This window comes from Pseudonaja textilis, unplaced genomic scaffold, assembly GCF_049901715.1.
Source record: "Pseudonaja textilis isolate UNSWEBS1 unplaced genomic scaffold, rPseTex1.2 PTEXSCF143, whole genome shotgun sequence".
Classification (NCBI taxonomy): domain Eukaryota; kingdom Metazoa; phylum Chordata; class Lepidosauria; order Squamata; family Elapidae; genus Pseudonaja; species Pseudonaja textilis.
The window spans coordinates 1-14,983 of record NW_028262860.1 but is presented as its reverse complement, the minus strand read 5'-3'; the positions used below and the strand labels follow the sequence as shown (position 1 = coordinate 14,983).

General features: G+C 47.4%; 1 long non-coding RNA gene and 1 pseudogene across 2 annotated transcripts; both read right to left on the bottom strand.

Moving 5' to 3' along the window:
* Window positions 1-4,291: 4,291 nt before the first annotated feature.
* LOC148123753 (GTPase IMAP family member 9-like) lies at window positions 4,292-6,265 on the bottom strand (annotated as a pseudogene). Its single transcript, XR_015740548.1, has 2 exons — window positions 6,089-6,265; window positions 4,292-5,071 (listed from the first exon to the last, which is right to left on the bottom strand). The product of XR_015740548.1 is annotated as a GTPase IMAP family member 9-like (transcript).
* A 7,999-nt stretch (window positions 6,266-14,264) lies between these two features.
* On the bottom strand, window positions 14,265-14,983 carry LOC148123752 (uncharacterized). Its single transcript, XR_015740549.1, has 2 exons — window positions 14,859-14,983; window positions 14,265-14,549 (listed from the first exon to the last, which is right to left on the bottom strand). It is a non-coding gene; the product is annotated as an uncharacterized LOC148123752 (long non-coding RNA).

Here is a 14,983-nt window from a genome sequence, read left to right as displayed (position 1 = left end):
AGTGTTTTGACGAATATCCAGTTGTTGACATTGGAAGGTCACGCCTTGTTGTTGGGATGGCATGCATGCTTATGGCAATAAGGCAAGTCAAAGACATGGGTATTTCAGGTATATTCAGGTATATTATATTTGGGGTGCATTACTGTCAGTATGGGAGAAAATAAGGAAATGACCTTATTTGAAAATACCAGTCTGGCTGCCAACTATAGACGCATTTATTTGCCTAGCCCATAGTTTTAAAAATGTTAAGATATCATTAGATATTGCGAAATGCCGGTGTTGGATAGAGTGAAATAAAAAAATATCGTTAAATATCGTGAAATGCTGGCGTTGGATAGAGTGAAATAAAAAAATATAGTTAGATATCGTGAAATGCTGGCGTCAGATATAGTGAAATCAAAATATATCGTGAAATATCGTGAAATGCTGGCGTTGGATAGAGTGCAATAAAAAAATATACTTAGATATCGTGAAATGCTGGCGTCGGATATAGTGAAATAAAAAATAACGTTAAATATCGTGAAATGCTGGCGTTGGATAGAGTGAAATAAAAAATATAGTTAGATATCGTGAAATGCCGGCATTGGATATAGTGAAATCAAAAATATAGTTAGATATCGTGAAATGCTGGCGTTGGATATAGTGAAATAAAAATATATAGTTAGATATCGTGAAATGCTGGTGTTGGATGTAGTGAAATAAAAATATATAGTTAGATATCATGAAATGCTGGCGTTGGATAGAGTGAAATAAAAAAATATAGTTAGATATTGTGAAATGCTGGCGTTGGATGTAGTGAATTAAAAATATATAGTTAGATATCGTGAAATGCTGGTGTCGGATATAGTGAAATCAAAATATATCGTGAAATATCGTGAAATGCTGGCGTTGGATAGAGTGCAATAAAAAAATATACTTAGATATCGAGGTGAAATGCTGGCGTCGGATATAGTGAAATTAAAAAATAACGTTAAATATCGTGAAATGCTGGCGTTGGATAGAGTGAAATAAAAAAATATAGTTAGATATCGTGAAATGCCGACGTTGGATATAGTGAAATAAAAAAATATAGTTAGATATTGTGAAATGCTGGCGTTGGATGTAGTGAAATAAAAAATATATAGTTAGATATCGTGAAATGCTGGTGTTGGATGTAGTGAAATAAAAATATATAGTTAGATATCGTGAAATGCTGGCGTTGGATAGAGTGAAATAAAAATATATCGTTAAATATCGCAAATGCTGGCGTTGGATAGAGTGCAATAAAAAAATATACTTAGATATCGTGAAATGCTGGCGTCGGATATAGTGAAATAAAAAAAATAACATTAAATATTGTGAAATGCTGGCGTTGGATAGAGTGAAATAAAAATATATAGTTAGATATCGTGAAATGCTGGCGTTGGATAGAGTGAAATAAAAAAAATATAGTTAGATATCGTGAAATGCTGGTGTTGGATAGAGTGAAATAAAAATATATAGTTAGATATCGTGAAATGCTGGTGTTGGATAGAGTGAAATAAAAAAATATAGTTAGATATCGTGAAATGCTGGTGTTGGATATAGTGAAATAAAAAAATAGTTAGATATCGTGAAATGCTGGTGTTGGATAGAGTGAAATAAAAAATATAGTTAGATATCGTGAAACTGCTGGCGTCGGATATAGTGAAATCAAAATATATCGTTAAATATCGTGAAATGCTACGCCGGATAGAGTGCAATAAAAATATACTTAGATATCGTGAAATGCTGGCGTCGGATATAGTGAAATAAAAAAAAATAACGTTAAATATTGTGAAATGCTGGCGTTGGATAGAGTGAAATAAAAATATATAGTTAGATATCGTGAAATGCTGGCGTTGGATAGAGTGAAATAAAAAAAATATAGTTAGATATCGAGAAATGCTGGTGTTGGATAGAGTGAAATAAAAATATATAATTAGATATCGTGAAATGCTGGTGTTGGATAGAGTGAAATAAAAATATATAGTTAGATATCGTGAAATGCTGGCGTTGGATATAGCGAAATAAAAAAATATAGTTAGATACAGCGAAATGCCAGCGTTGGATATAGCGAAATAAAAAAATATAGTTAGATATCGTGAAATGCTGGCGTCGGATATAGTGAAATCAAAATATATCGTTAAATATTGTGAAATGCTGGCGTTGGATAGAGTGAAATAAAAAAATAACGTTAAATATTGTGAAATGCTGGCGTTGGATGTAGTGAAATAAAAATATAGTTAGATATCGTGAAATGCTGGCGTCGGATATAGTGAAATCAAAATATATCGTTAAATATCGTGAAATGCTGGCGTTGGATAGAGTGCAATAAAAAAATATACTTAGATATCGTGAAATGCTGGCGTCGGATATAGTGAAATAAAAAAATAACGTTAAATATTGTGAAATGCTGGCGTTGGATAGAGTGAAATAAAAATATATAGTTAGATATTGTGAAATGCTGGCGTTGGATAGAGTGAAATAAAAAAATATAGTTAGATATAGTTGGATATAGTGAAATAAAAAAATATAGTTAGATATTGTGAAATGCTGGCGTTGGATAGAGTGAAATAAAAAAAATTATATTGTTAGATATAGTGAAATATTAAACAAAGAGGGTGAATTCCAAAACAAAGCAAGAACGAGATGGGCAAGAAATAAAATATGACTAAAACAGTATATAGATCTGAAAATTCAATACGTGGCTGGGGAAAAAAATATGACTAAAACAGCATATAGATTTGAAAATTGAATACGTGGCTGGGAAAAAAATATATGACTAAAACAGTATATAGATTTGAAAATTGAATACGTGCCTGGGAAAAAAATATATGACTAAAACAGGATATAGATTTGAAAATTGAATACGTGGCTGGAAAAAAATATATGACTAAAACAGGATATAGATTTGAAAATTGAATACGTGCCTGGGAAAAAATATGACTAAAACAGGATATAGATTTGAAAATTGAATACGTGGCTGGGAAAAAAATATGACTAAAACAGGATATAGATTTGAAAATTCAATACGTGGATGAGGAAAAAAAATATGACTAAAACAGGATATAGATGTGAAAATACAATAGATGGCTGGGAAAAAAATATGACTAAAACAGGATATAGATTTGAAAATTGAATACGTGGATGAGGAAAAAAAAAAAGATCAAACAGAATATATATTTGAAAGTAGAGATATTTTTTATTGGGTGTGTTACCTGAAGGATACAGTAATAGAATTGATATATTTGATTATTAATGTACTGAAAGCAGCTGGAATTGTATTTGTAAACAACTGGAAAAATGAAAAAAAAAATCCAATTGAAGAAGATACAGAAATGAGTCAATCGACATTAGAAATCCGAGAGCAAGAAGAGAAAGAAGATTATAAAAAGATTATAAAAAGACGGCCTTTATTTGATCAACGGCTCGATAAGAAAATAGGAAAACGAAATTAAATATAGTAAATATAATGCATATATATATATAGAGAGAGAGAGAGAGAGAGAGAGAGAGAGAGTATACTATATATATGTAATATAGTGAATATAATGAAAATAGGAAAATGAAATATAATGGAGTAAATATAATGCATATATATATAGTATACTGTGTATATGTAATATAGTAAACATAATGAAAATAGGAAAAACAGAAATATGGCCTGGTGTGTGTGTGTGTGTGTGTGTGTGTGTGTGTGTGAGAGAGAGAGGGGGAAGGAGGGAGGGGAGAGACGGAGACAGAGCGATAGGGAGGGAGGAAGAGAGAGAGAGAGAAAGAGAGAAAAGAGAGGGAGGGAAGGAGACAGAGAGAGAGAGAGAGAGGAGAGAGACAGAGAAAGAAAGAGGACGGAGACAGAGAGATAGGGAGGCAGAGAGAGAGAGAGAGAGAAAGAGAGAGAGAAAGAGAGGGAGGGAAGGAGACAGACAGAGAGAGAGAGACAGAAAGAGAGACGGAGACAGAGAGATAGGGAGGGAGGAAGAGAGAGAGAGAGAAAGAGAGAGAGAAAGAGAGGGAGGGAAGGAGACAGACAGAGAGAGAGACATAAAAGGAGACGGAGACAGAGAGATAGGGAGGGAGGAAGAGAGAGAGAGAGAGAGCCACCCGAAAAATATTTTTTTAAAAATTGGGGAGGCCTTTTCCCTGAAGAGGTTTCGCTTCTCGTCACCGAAAGCTTCTCAGAACCCGAGGAAGCTTCTCGGATGAGGAGCGAAAGCTCTTCAGGCAAAAAAAAAAAAAAAGAAGGCAGAGGAAAGAGAAGGAGAAGGAGGAGAAGACGACGAGGAGGAGGAGGAGGAAGGAGAAAGAGAAGGAAGAGGAAGTCACGGGCTCCGTTTTGAGGTGGGTTGGAGTTTTGGGACGGCATCTCCCGGGGGGTGGATGTGGGGCTTCTCTGTCGGCGTCGCAAGCGATCCGGGGATCACAGGATGGTACACCACCATCCGGGGACTCTCCGCTTGTCCGCCTCCAGCATCTCCTCGGTGTAATACGGGCGCTCCCGTTGCTCCGCACGAGCGCATCCACCATCTGGATCAGCTCCGCCACCTGAGCCTCCCGCTCCTCCCCGACGGCCTTGTTGTTGAACGCCAGGCAGCGGTTCCCGCAGCTCTCGATCTGCTTCCTCAGAGGCACCAAGCTGTCGCCCGCCTCGGACAAGACCTCACACGAAGGCTCCGGCCCTCCAAGTCCTCCTTGCGGGTGAACAAGATGATCATGTAGGCCTTGGACTTTAGGCTGAAGATCCTCTGGATGATCTTGGCCACCTCTTTCTCCTCGGGGCTAAAGTGGCTCAGGCGGATGACCTGGAGGATGACGTGAGGGCCCGGGGCGCAGACGGAGACGCATCTCTGAACCTCATTCTGCGTTGTCTTCGCCGAGCGTTTGGTGTCGAAAAAGCCCGGCGTGTCGATCACAGCCAGGCTCCTCCCATCCGGCAGGAGAGACGTGGCTTTTTTACACGTGTCGGTGACGGATACCGAGTCCACCTTGGCAACAAAGGCTTCCCACCCTAAAATGGTGTTGCCGGTGGCGCTTTTCCCGTTGCCTGTTTTACCGACCATGACAATCCTCACTGAGAAGAGAGAAGGGAGAGAAAGGGGGAGGGGAGGGAAGGGGGGTCAGAGGCCTCCCATCGTCCTTCAGGAGAGAACGGCGAGAAGGCGACGAGCGGATGGGAGAGAAGTCGGAAGGGCTTCACTCTTTTTTTTACTTTGGGCCTGTTTTGTCTATGTAGAGAAGCCCGTCCCCAAAACAGGAGAAGGGAAAACGGGAAAAGGGTCGAGAAAACCTTAACGAATAAAAATCGGAACGGCGATCAACCACCGGGATCTGAAATCAGTGGGATCTGCTAGAGGACCTCCCGGAGATCGGAAGGAACCGGCCGTTGGGATCTCGGCACCCCGGAACATCTTTTTGGGGGCCATTTGTTTGATGAGTTGACATTCGGCTTCCTCGCTTCTTGACGGCGACTTGGGATGAAAGTTAATGCCAAGCTGCTAGCAGACGTCGGGGTTTCCCCTCTTCCGGGCTGGGAAAGGCGCTGATGGGGAGTCCCCCCATCTCCCCCAAAAAAAAGGGTGGGAGAAAAGGGGACCCCGGAAACAAGAATTAATATGGTTTAAGATCTAATTTACGGGGACTTCAGGAAGGCGGAGTAGAGCCCAGCCTGGTTCTTGCTAAAGGTAGACAAAAACCGGGGTGAGACAGCATCGCCCGCCCTCGATGGAGTCGTTCACCGGCTGGCAAAGCTTACTCAATGAGTAAGCGTTAAGGATAGTAAGTCTCACGGGCGGGAGGGAGGGACTAAGCTTTGGTTCCGTCTTCAGCGGAGTCGGCTCTCTTTAGAAGCAAGTCCGACGAAGGCGTAAGAAGTCAAATGTGGAGAGGAGACTAAGAGATCACTGGAAGGGAGGGAGGAGGGACCCTGTAGGTCATCTAGACCAACCCTGCCGCCTACGCCATTTCGAAACCAACGCTCGTCTGGGAAAAGTCTCCGAGCGAGGAGACGAGGATAGAAAGGAAGCGGAGGGAGGAGAAAATGAGCCGCTCATGCGCCTTTTCCCCTCCCCTCCCCTCGCCGAAGGCTTACCCGACTAGGCGGCCTCCATGTTTTCCCGGCGCTCGGATGCTCCGACGACAACGATCCTCGGGGGTTTTCGAGCCAAAGCGAGCGACGGGTTCGAGAGGCGTCCGTCTGGCAGGAAGGAAGTTCCCGGGAGCGAAAAGGACAAAAGGGGGAAAAAAAAAGGGAGGGGTGAGGCGGGGTTTTGGGTGTGTGCAGACGCCTTCCGGAACCCTCCAAAGTTTGGCAAAGGGGAATGCCGGGGGGGAAAAGAAACGGAGAACAAGGGTTGGGGAGAGGGACCTCGAGGTCATCCCAGTCCAACCCCTTCCCCAAAATTGAGTAGGAAACCCCGTTACCAAATCAGAAAAATAAGGGAAGGGGGACCTCGGAGGTCATCTAGACCAACCCCACCCTCTCCGCTCGAGTAGGAAACTCCTTACCAAATCGTAAAAATAAAGGAAGGGTGATCTCGGAGGTCATCTAGACCACCCTCTCCACTAGAGTAGGAAACCCTTACCAAATCGTAAAAATAATGGAAGGGGACCTCGGAGGTCATCTAGTCCAACCCCACCGCCCGCCCCAGCCTCAAGCAGGAGAGCCTGAGGTCACAGGCCATCAAGCAAACAATGGGAGGGGGACCTCAGAGAGGGAACTCATCTAGTCCAACCATGTTAGAAATCCAAGCAGGGACCTCGAGCCCTTAGAGAATTATTAGACTCATCGAGGGTCAGAAGGAACCTTCGGGAGGTCATCTAGTCCAGCCCCAATCCAAGCAGGAGACCCTTAGGAGAATTATTAGACTCATCGAGTCAGAAGGGACCTCGGAGGTCATCTAGTCCAGCCCCCAATCCAAGCAGGGAGACCCTTAGAGAATTATTAGACTCATCGAGTCAGAAGGGACCTCGGGAGGTCATCTAGTCCAGCCCCCAATCCAAGCAGGAGACCCTTAGAGAATTATTAGACTCAGAAGGGACCTCGAGGTCAGAAGGGACCTCGGAGGTCATCTAGTCCATCTAGCCCCCAATCCAAGCAGGAGACCCTTAGAGAATTATTAGACTCATCGAGTCAGAAGGGACCTCGGAGGTCATCTAGTCCAGCCCCAATCCAAGCAGGAGACCCTTAGAGAATTATTAGACTCATCGAGTCAGAAGGGACCTCGGAGGTCATCTAGTCCAGCCCCCAATCCAAGCAGGAGACCCTTAGAGAATTATTAGACTCATCGAGTCAGAAGGGACCTCGGAGGTCATCTAGTCCAGCCCCCAATCCAAGCAGGAGACCCTTAGAGAATTATTAGACTCATCGAGTCAGAAGGGACCTCGGAGGTCATCTAGTCCAGCCCCAATCCAAGCAGGAGACCCTTAGAGAATTATTAGACTCATCGAGTCAGAAGGGACCTCGGGAGGTCATCTAGTCCAGCCCCAATCCAAGCAGGAGACCCTTAGAGAATTATTAGACTCATCGAGTCAGAAGGGACCTCGGAGGTCATCTAGTCCAGCCCCAATCCAAGCAGGAGACCCTTAGAGAATTATTAGACTCATCGAGTCAGAAGGGACCTCGGAGGTCATCTAGTCCAGCCCCCAATCCAAGCAGGAGACCCTTAGAGAATTATTAGACTCATCGAGTCAGAAGGGACCTGGAGGTCATCTAGTCCAGCCCCAATCCAAGCAGGAGACCCTTAGAGAATTATTAGACTCATCGAGTCAGAAGGGACCTCGGAGGTCATCTAGTCCAGCCCCCAATCCAAACCAGCAATCCAAGCAGGAGACCCTTAGAGAATTATTAGACTCACTCGAGTCAGAAGGGACCTCGGAGGTCATCTAGTCCAGCCCCCAATCCAAGCAGCCCCAATCCAAGCAGGAGACCCTTAGAGAATTATTAGACTCATCGAAGTCAGAAGGGACCTCGGAGGTCATCTAGTCCCAAGCCCCCCTTAATCCAAGCAGGAGGAGTCCCTTAGAGAATTATTAGACTCATCGAGTCAGAAGGGACCTCGGAGGTCATCTAGTCCAGCCCCAATCCAAGCAGGAGACCCTTAGAGAAATTATTAGACTCATCGAGTCAGTACGTCAGAAGGGACCTCGTCCAGCCCCAACCAAGTCATCTAGTCCAGCCCCCAATCCAAGCAGCACACCCTTAGAGAATTATTAGACTCATCGGGTCAGAAGGGACCTCGGAGGTCATCTAGTCCAGCCCCCAATCCAAGCAGGGAGACCCTTAGAGAATTATTAGACTCATCGAGTCAGAAGGGACCTCGGAGGTCATCTAGTCCAGCCCCCAATCCAAGCAGGAGACCCTTAGAGAATTATTAGACTCATCGAGTCAGAAGGGACCTCGGAGGTCATCTAGTCCAGCCCCAATCCAAGCAGGACACCCTTAGAGAATTATTAGACTCATCGAGTCAGAAGGGACCTCGGAGGTCATCTAGTCCAGCCCCCAATCCAAGCAGGAGACCCTTAGAGAATTATTAGACTCATCGAGTCAGAAGGGACCTCGGAGGTCATCTAGTCCAGCCCCAATCCAAGCAGGAGACCCTTAGAGAATTATTAGACTCATCGAGTCAGAAGGGACCTCGGAGGTCATCTAGTCCAGCCCCCAATCCAAGCAGGAGACCCTTAGAGAATTATTAGACTCATCGAGTCAGAAGGGACCTCGGAGGTCATCTAGTCCAGCCCCAATCCAAGCAGGAGACCCTTAGAGAATTATTAGACTCATCGCTGGATGACCTCTGGGGATCTCGGAGGTCCGGCTCTGTTATTCCATGGTTCTCTAAGGTCCTAAATGGGCAGGGGTCGGGCTAGATGACCCTCAGGGATCCCTTCCAGCTCTCCGATTCCATAAGGGCCTCCTGCCTAAGCAGACGGTAGGGCTGGATGACCTCCAGGGGTGCCTTCCGGCTCTCTGATTTCCTCAGGAGGGTTGGGCTGGATGACCTCGGGTCCCCTGTCCCAACCTCGCCTATTCCATGGGAGGGAGGGGAGTTTCCCTGAAGGGCGAAGTGTCAGCAGAGAAAGGGGCAGGGAGGAGAGGAGCCCCCTCCTTCCCCCCTCTGGAGGGACCTCTGTCTTGGACCGGAGGGTTGGACTAGATGACCTCCAGGGTCCCCTTCCAGGTTTTTTTTTCTTGCTTTCTTTCTTTCTTCCTTTTTTTTCTTTCTTCTTTCTTTTCTTTCTCTTTTCTTTTTTCTTGCTTTCATTCTTTTTTTGTTTTCTTTTTTTCTCTCTCTGTTCCTTTCTTCCTTTCACCCTTTCTCTTTCATTCTTTCTTTCTCTTTTTCTTTCTCTCAATCTTGCTTTTTCTTTCTTTCTTTCTTTTTCTTTCTTTCTCTTTTTCTTTCTCTCTGTTTAATTTCTTCTTCCTTTCTGTCACTCTTTCACTCTCTTTTTCTTTCTTTCTTTCCCTCACTCTTTCTCTCTTTCTTTCTCTTCCGTTCTTTCTTTTTTCTTTCTTTCTTTCTCCTTTCTTTTTCTTTTCGTTTTTTCTTTCTTTCTATTTCTTTCTTTTTCTTTCGCTCTTTTCTTTCTTTCTTTCTCTCACTCTTTCTTTTCTTTCTTTCTTTCCTCCTATCTTTTAATTTCTTTCTTTTTTCCTTTTCTTTCTTTCTTTTTTTCTCTTTCTTTCTTTTTCTTTCTCTTGCTCTTTTTCTTTCTTTCCGCTTTCTTTCTTCTTTCTTTTTCTTTCCTTTCCTTTTTTTTCTCTCACTCTTTCTTTTTCTTTGTTTCTATCTCTACTTTCTTTCACTCTTTTTCTTTTATCTTTCTTTCTCTTTCCTTTTTCTTTCTTTTTTCTTTCTTTTTTTTCTTTCTCTTTCTTTTTCTTTTCTTCCCTTTCTCTTTTTCTTTCTTTTCTTTTCTTCCTTTCCCTTTCTTTCTTTCTCTTTCTTTTCTTTCTTTTCTTTACTTCCTTTCCCTTTCTTTTTCTTTTCTTTTTTTCCTTTCCTTCATTCCTTCCTTCCTTCCTGTCACTCTCTTTCCTTCCTTCCTTCCTCTTTTCCTTCCTTCCTTTCTTCCTTCCTTCCTTTCTTCCTTCCTTCCTTCCTTTCCTTCGTCTCTCTCTTTCCTTCCTTCCTTCCTTCCTTGTCTCTCTCCTTCCTTCCTTCCTTCCTTCCTTCCTTCCTCTTTTGCTTCCTCCCTCTCTCTTTTTCCTTCCTTCCTTCCCTTCCTTCCTTCCTGTCTCTCTTTCCTTCCTTCCTCCCTTCCTGTCTCTTTTCCTTCCTTCCTTCCTTCCTTCCTTCCTTCCTTCCTGTCTCTCTCTCCTTCCTTCCTTCCTGTCTCTATTTTCCTTCCTTCCTTCCTTCCTTCCTTCGTCTCTCCTTCCTTCCTTCCTTCCTTCCTTCCTTCCTTCCTTCGTCCTCTCTTTCCTTCTTTCCTTCCTGTCTCTCTCCTTCCTTCCTTCCTCTCTTCCTTCCTCCCTGTCTCTCTTTTTCCTTCCTTCCTTCCCTTCCTTCCTTCCTTCGTCTCTCTTTCCTTCCTTCCTTCCTTCCTTCCTTCCTGTCTCTTTTTTCCCTTCCTTCCTTCCTTCCTTCTTGTCTCTCTCCTTCCTTCCTTCCTCTCTTTCCTTCCTCCTGTCTCTCTTTTTCCTTCCTTCCTTCCCTTCCTTCTTTCCTTCCTCTCTTTCCTTCCTCCCTGTCTCTCTTTTTCTTCCTTCCTTCCCTTCCTTCCTGTCTCTCTTTCCTTCCTTCCTTCCTCCCTTCCTATCTTTCTTTTTCCTTCCTTCCTTCCTTCCTTCGTCTCTTTCCTTCCTTCCTTTCTTCCTTCCTGTCTCTTTTTTTTCCTTCCTTCCTTCCTTCTTTCCTTCCTGTCTCTCTCCTTCCTTCCTTCCTCTCTTTCCTTCCTCCCTGTCTCTCTTTTTCCTTCCTTCCTTCCTTCCTTCCTTCCTCTTTCATTCCTCCGTTTCTCTTTTTCCTTCCTTCCTTCCCTTCCTTCCTTCCTGTCTCTTTCCTTCCTTCCTCCCTTCCTATCTTTCTTTTTCCTTCCTTCCTTCCTTCCTTCCCTTCCTTCCTTCCTGTCTCTTTTTCCTTCCTTCCTTCCTTCCTTCCTTCCTTCCTTCCTTCCTTCCTTCCTTCCGTCCTTCCTTCCTGTCGCTCTCTTTCCTTCCTTCCTTCCTGTCTCTATTTTCCTTCCTTCCTTCCTTCCGTCTCTCTTTCCTTCCTTCCTTCCTTTCTTCCTTCCTTCCTTCCTTCCTTCGTCCTCTTCTCTTCCTTCTTTCCTTCCTGCCTCTCTCCTTCCTTCCTTCCTCTTTCCTTCCTCCGTCTCTCTTTTTTCGTTCCTTCCTTCCTCCTTCCTTCCTTCCTTCGTCTCTCTTCCTTCCTTCCTTCCTTCCTTCCTTCCTTCCTTCCTGTCTCTCTTTTTTCCTTCCTTCCTTCCTTCTTGTCTCTCTCCTTCCTTCCTTCCTCTCTTTCCTTCCTCCCTGTCTCTCTTTTTCCTTCCTTCCTTCCCTTCCTTCCTCTTTCCTTCCTCCCTGTCTCTTTTTCCTTCCTTCCTTCCCTTCCTTCCTTCCTGTCTCTCTTTCCTTCCTTCCTTCCTCCCTTCCTATCTTTCTTTTTTCCTTCCTTCCTTCCTTCCTTCGCCTCTTTCCTTCCTTTCTTCCTTCCTGTCTCTTTTTTCCCTTCCTTCCTTCCTTCTTCCTTCCTGTCTCTCTCTCTTCCTTCCTTCCTCTCTTTCCTTCCTCCCTGTCTCTCTTTTTCCTTCCTTCCTTCCTTCCTTCCTTCCTTCCTTCCTCTTTCATTCCTCCTGTTTCTCTTTTTCCTTCCTTCCTTCCCTTCCTTCCTTCCTTCCTGTCTCTCTTTCCTTCCTTCCTCCCTTCCTCCCTTCCTATCTTTCTTTTTTCCTTCCTTCCTTCCTTCCTTCCTTCCTTCTTCCTTCTTTCCTTCCTCTTTCCTTCCTTCCTTTCTTCCTTCCTGTCTCTTTTTTCCCTTCCTTCCTTCTTTCCTTCCTGTCTCTCTCCTTCCTTCCTTCCTTCCTTCCTTCCTTCCTTCCTTCCTCTCTTTCCTTCCTCCCTGTATCTTTTTCCTTCCTTCCTTCCCTTCCTTCCTGTCTCTCTTTCCTTCCTTCCTTCCTTCCTTCCTTCCTGTCTCTTTCTCTTTCCTTCCTTCCTTCCTTCTTTCCTTCCTTCCTGGTTAACTGCGTTCCACCCTCGGTGCTGACAAGGAAGGCCAGGGTTCTACACCGACACATCCTCACCAGGCCCGGAAACCAACGGACGGAGCCCATCATTTCCCGCCCCCTTTTCCCCCTCTTCTACTCCCGATGGGAGGGGCCGCTCCTCGTCCACCGTTGATGCCCTAAGCGTCCGGAAGTTTCCGGAAGATTGTTGACGATCTGTCCAAAGCGAGTAGCAACCGGCGGGAGTGGGGATGGAGAAGGAGACGCTGGGTGCCGACGTCCGCAGGGGGCACGGCACTCCGCGGCTCTCGGAGGGTTGGCAGGGAGAGGGTCGGGCTGGGGAGGCCATCCAGAGGGAGGGGCCAAAGGGCCTCCCCTCCTCCTCTTCTTCCTCCCGCCCAACCCCGCCCAGAAAAACCTGGCACCGTCTCCCTCCTCACCCCTCCCTCGGCCACTGAGGAGCTAACTCTCCAGCTATTATTAGGCCAGGAAGGAAGCTCGCCACAACAACGGCGACAACCTGGTAGGGGAGGTTTGGAGAATGTGGGAGGGGGAACTCTCCGCAGGGGTCGCCTTAGAGAGACGCGCTCTGCACGTGCTCTGGAACACCCTCGCCGACGCCTTTTTCCCATTTTTCAACCCCGGCGTCCATCTCATCGCCCGGTTCGCAGGGCAAGGGCGGGACTGGGGACGCCAGCCAGAGGGAGGGCCAAAGGACCCCCCCCTTCTTCCTCCCGCCCAACCCCGCCTCGGAAAAACCTGGCACCGTCTCCCTCCTCACCCCTCCCTCGGCCACTGAGGAGCTAACTCTCCAGCTATTATTAGGTCAGGAAGGAAACTCGCCACAGCAACGGCGACAACCTGGTAGGGGCGGTTTGGAGAATGTGGGGAGGGGGGGCCTCTGTGGGGGTCGTCTTAGAGAGACGCGCTCTGCCCGTGCTCTGGAACACCCTCGCCGACGCCCTTTTTCCCCATTTTTCAACCCTGGCGTCCCTCTCATCGGCCTCATTTTTCTTCCACCCCAACGCTTCGATTTGGCATCTCACCTCCACCAGGAGGACGTGGATTTCTCCCCCCATACGTTGTGGACGCTGCCACCTCCGCGGAAGTAGCGGTCTCCTCCCACTCTCCTCGGGTGGGCTCCCCTTCCTTGGCTTCCGGAGGGAAAGCGGGAGGTGGGGAAGGGCAGGCCGAAGCCACGGGCGGAGTGGGGGGAGGAATCCCGCCCACCTGCCCACACTTCCCACGCTCCTTTCTTTCTCCCCCCTGCCCGCGGAGTATCCGACATCCATCGCGCGGCCCCTCGGACGGCTTCGTGGGATACCCCGTGGGGGGGGGGAGGGCTATCTCGTCCCGGCCCTCTAGGCGGGATCGAGGGGTTCGCCTGCTAAAGAGAACTCCGCACACCCCGTCCTCCATCCAAGGACATAACCCTCCTCCCAGTCGGCTCCAAGAGTGGGAATATCGTCACCTCGCGTAGCTCAAGGGCTCCTCCGGGGACTGCCGCAGGAGCAAAGACGAAGCTGCGGCGGGACGACTCCTGAAAATCGACCTCTGGTCATTAAGAGGACCTTTTTGGGGCAAAATAGCCGGGTCGGACTTTTCGGTGGGGCTGGAGGGGGCGGAGAAATGGGGAGGGGAGGGTCCAAAAAATCGAGCTACCGTTTCTCCGCCTGGGTTCTGGGTGGATGCAGCTTAGTCGGTTTACCTGCATCACGGCGGCGGCGCGAGAGGTTGTTTCGGCTTTCCCCGAGGTCCGGAGGCCCGAAACCAACTTTCCGGAACCTTCTGGTAGGCCCGTTTTTCGCCCAAAATGGGGAGGAAGAGGGGAGACTACAGGGAAGGGAGAGCCCATCGTCGCAACTACTGGTTTGGCGAACCGGATGGAACGGGGGGTGGGAAATCACAGCAACGGTTCGGCCGAACCTCTGCGTACCGGTTGCCGGCGACATCCGTGAGAGAGGGAGGCCCGATAGAGGGATGCTTGCCCTCCCTCCACCGCCGCTTCTACCATTCGGGACCGTGTGGGGAGGGGTTGGCGAGGACCGAAGGAAAATCCCCCAAGCGAGGACCGAAAAAACCACAACAACCTCACGAGAGAGAGAAGGAATCGAGCGACGTTTTATGTCGAATTGACGGATATTCACAACTTGGAGAAAAAAAAAAGAGGGGATGACGAATTTGGATCCGGGCCGTTTGTTCCCCTCCCCGTTCCGGGAAAGGTTGGGGAAGGAAAGAGGGAAGGACGGGGGTTCCCCACCCCTCGACGAGAGCTCGCTGTCGTCCTGGATCTCCCGTCACGGCGGGCAGAAGTCGGTGAAGTACGGATGCTGGAGGGCGTCCTCGGCCGAGATGCGGTGAACCGGGTTGCACTTCAACAGGTTCTGGCCAAGCCAAAATGGGGAAGGAGAACCATGGCAGTGTTTTGGGCCGGTTCCTTCCACCTCCCAGCAGCGTCCGTGTGGGGCATGCTCCATCCTAACTAGCGCCCAAACGGGACCCCTGGGGAAAGGACGGGTGATTTTCCTCAAGGGGAGGCCCGTTCCAAACGGGAAGTGACTGTTCGCTCCAACTGAAACCGCGGGGGACACACACCCGCACACGCACACCGTCCCGCCCCTTCCTCCCTCCTCCTGCCGAAAAGGGGGGGAGGGACAGTTGGCGGGACGAGCCAGGAAGGGAGCGCAGCTCACCTGGAGTAAATCCCGTCCGGTTGTGCTGAGTTTCGGCACCACGTTGACCAGGGAAGTTGTGGCGGGATACATCGGGTAGGGCTGAGGGGGAGGAGCGGGGGGTGAAGGTTGAAGTAAGAGGGTTG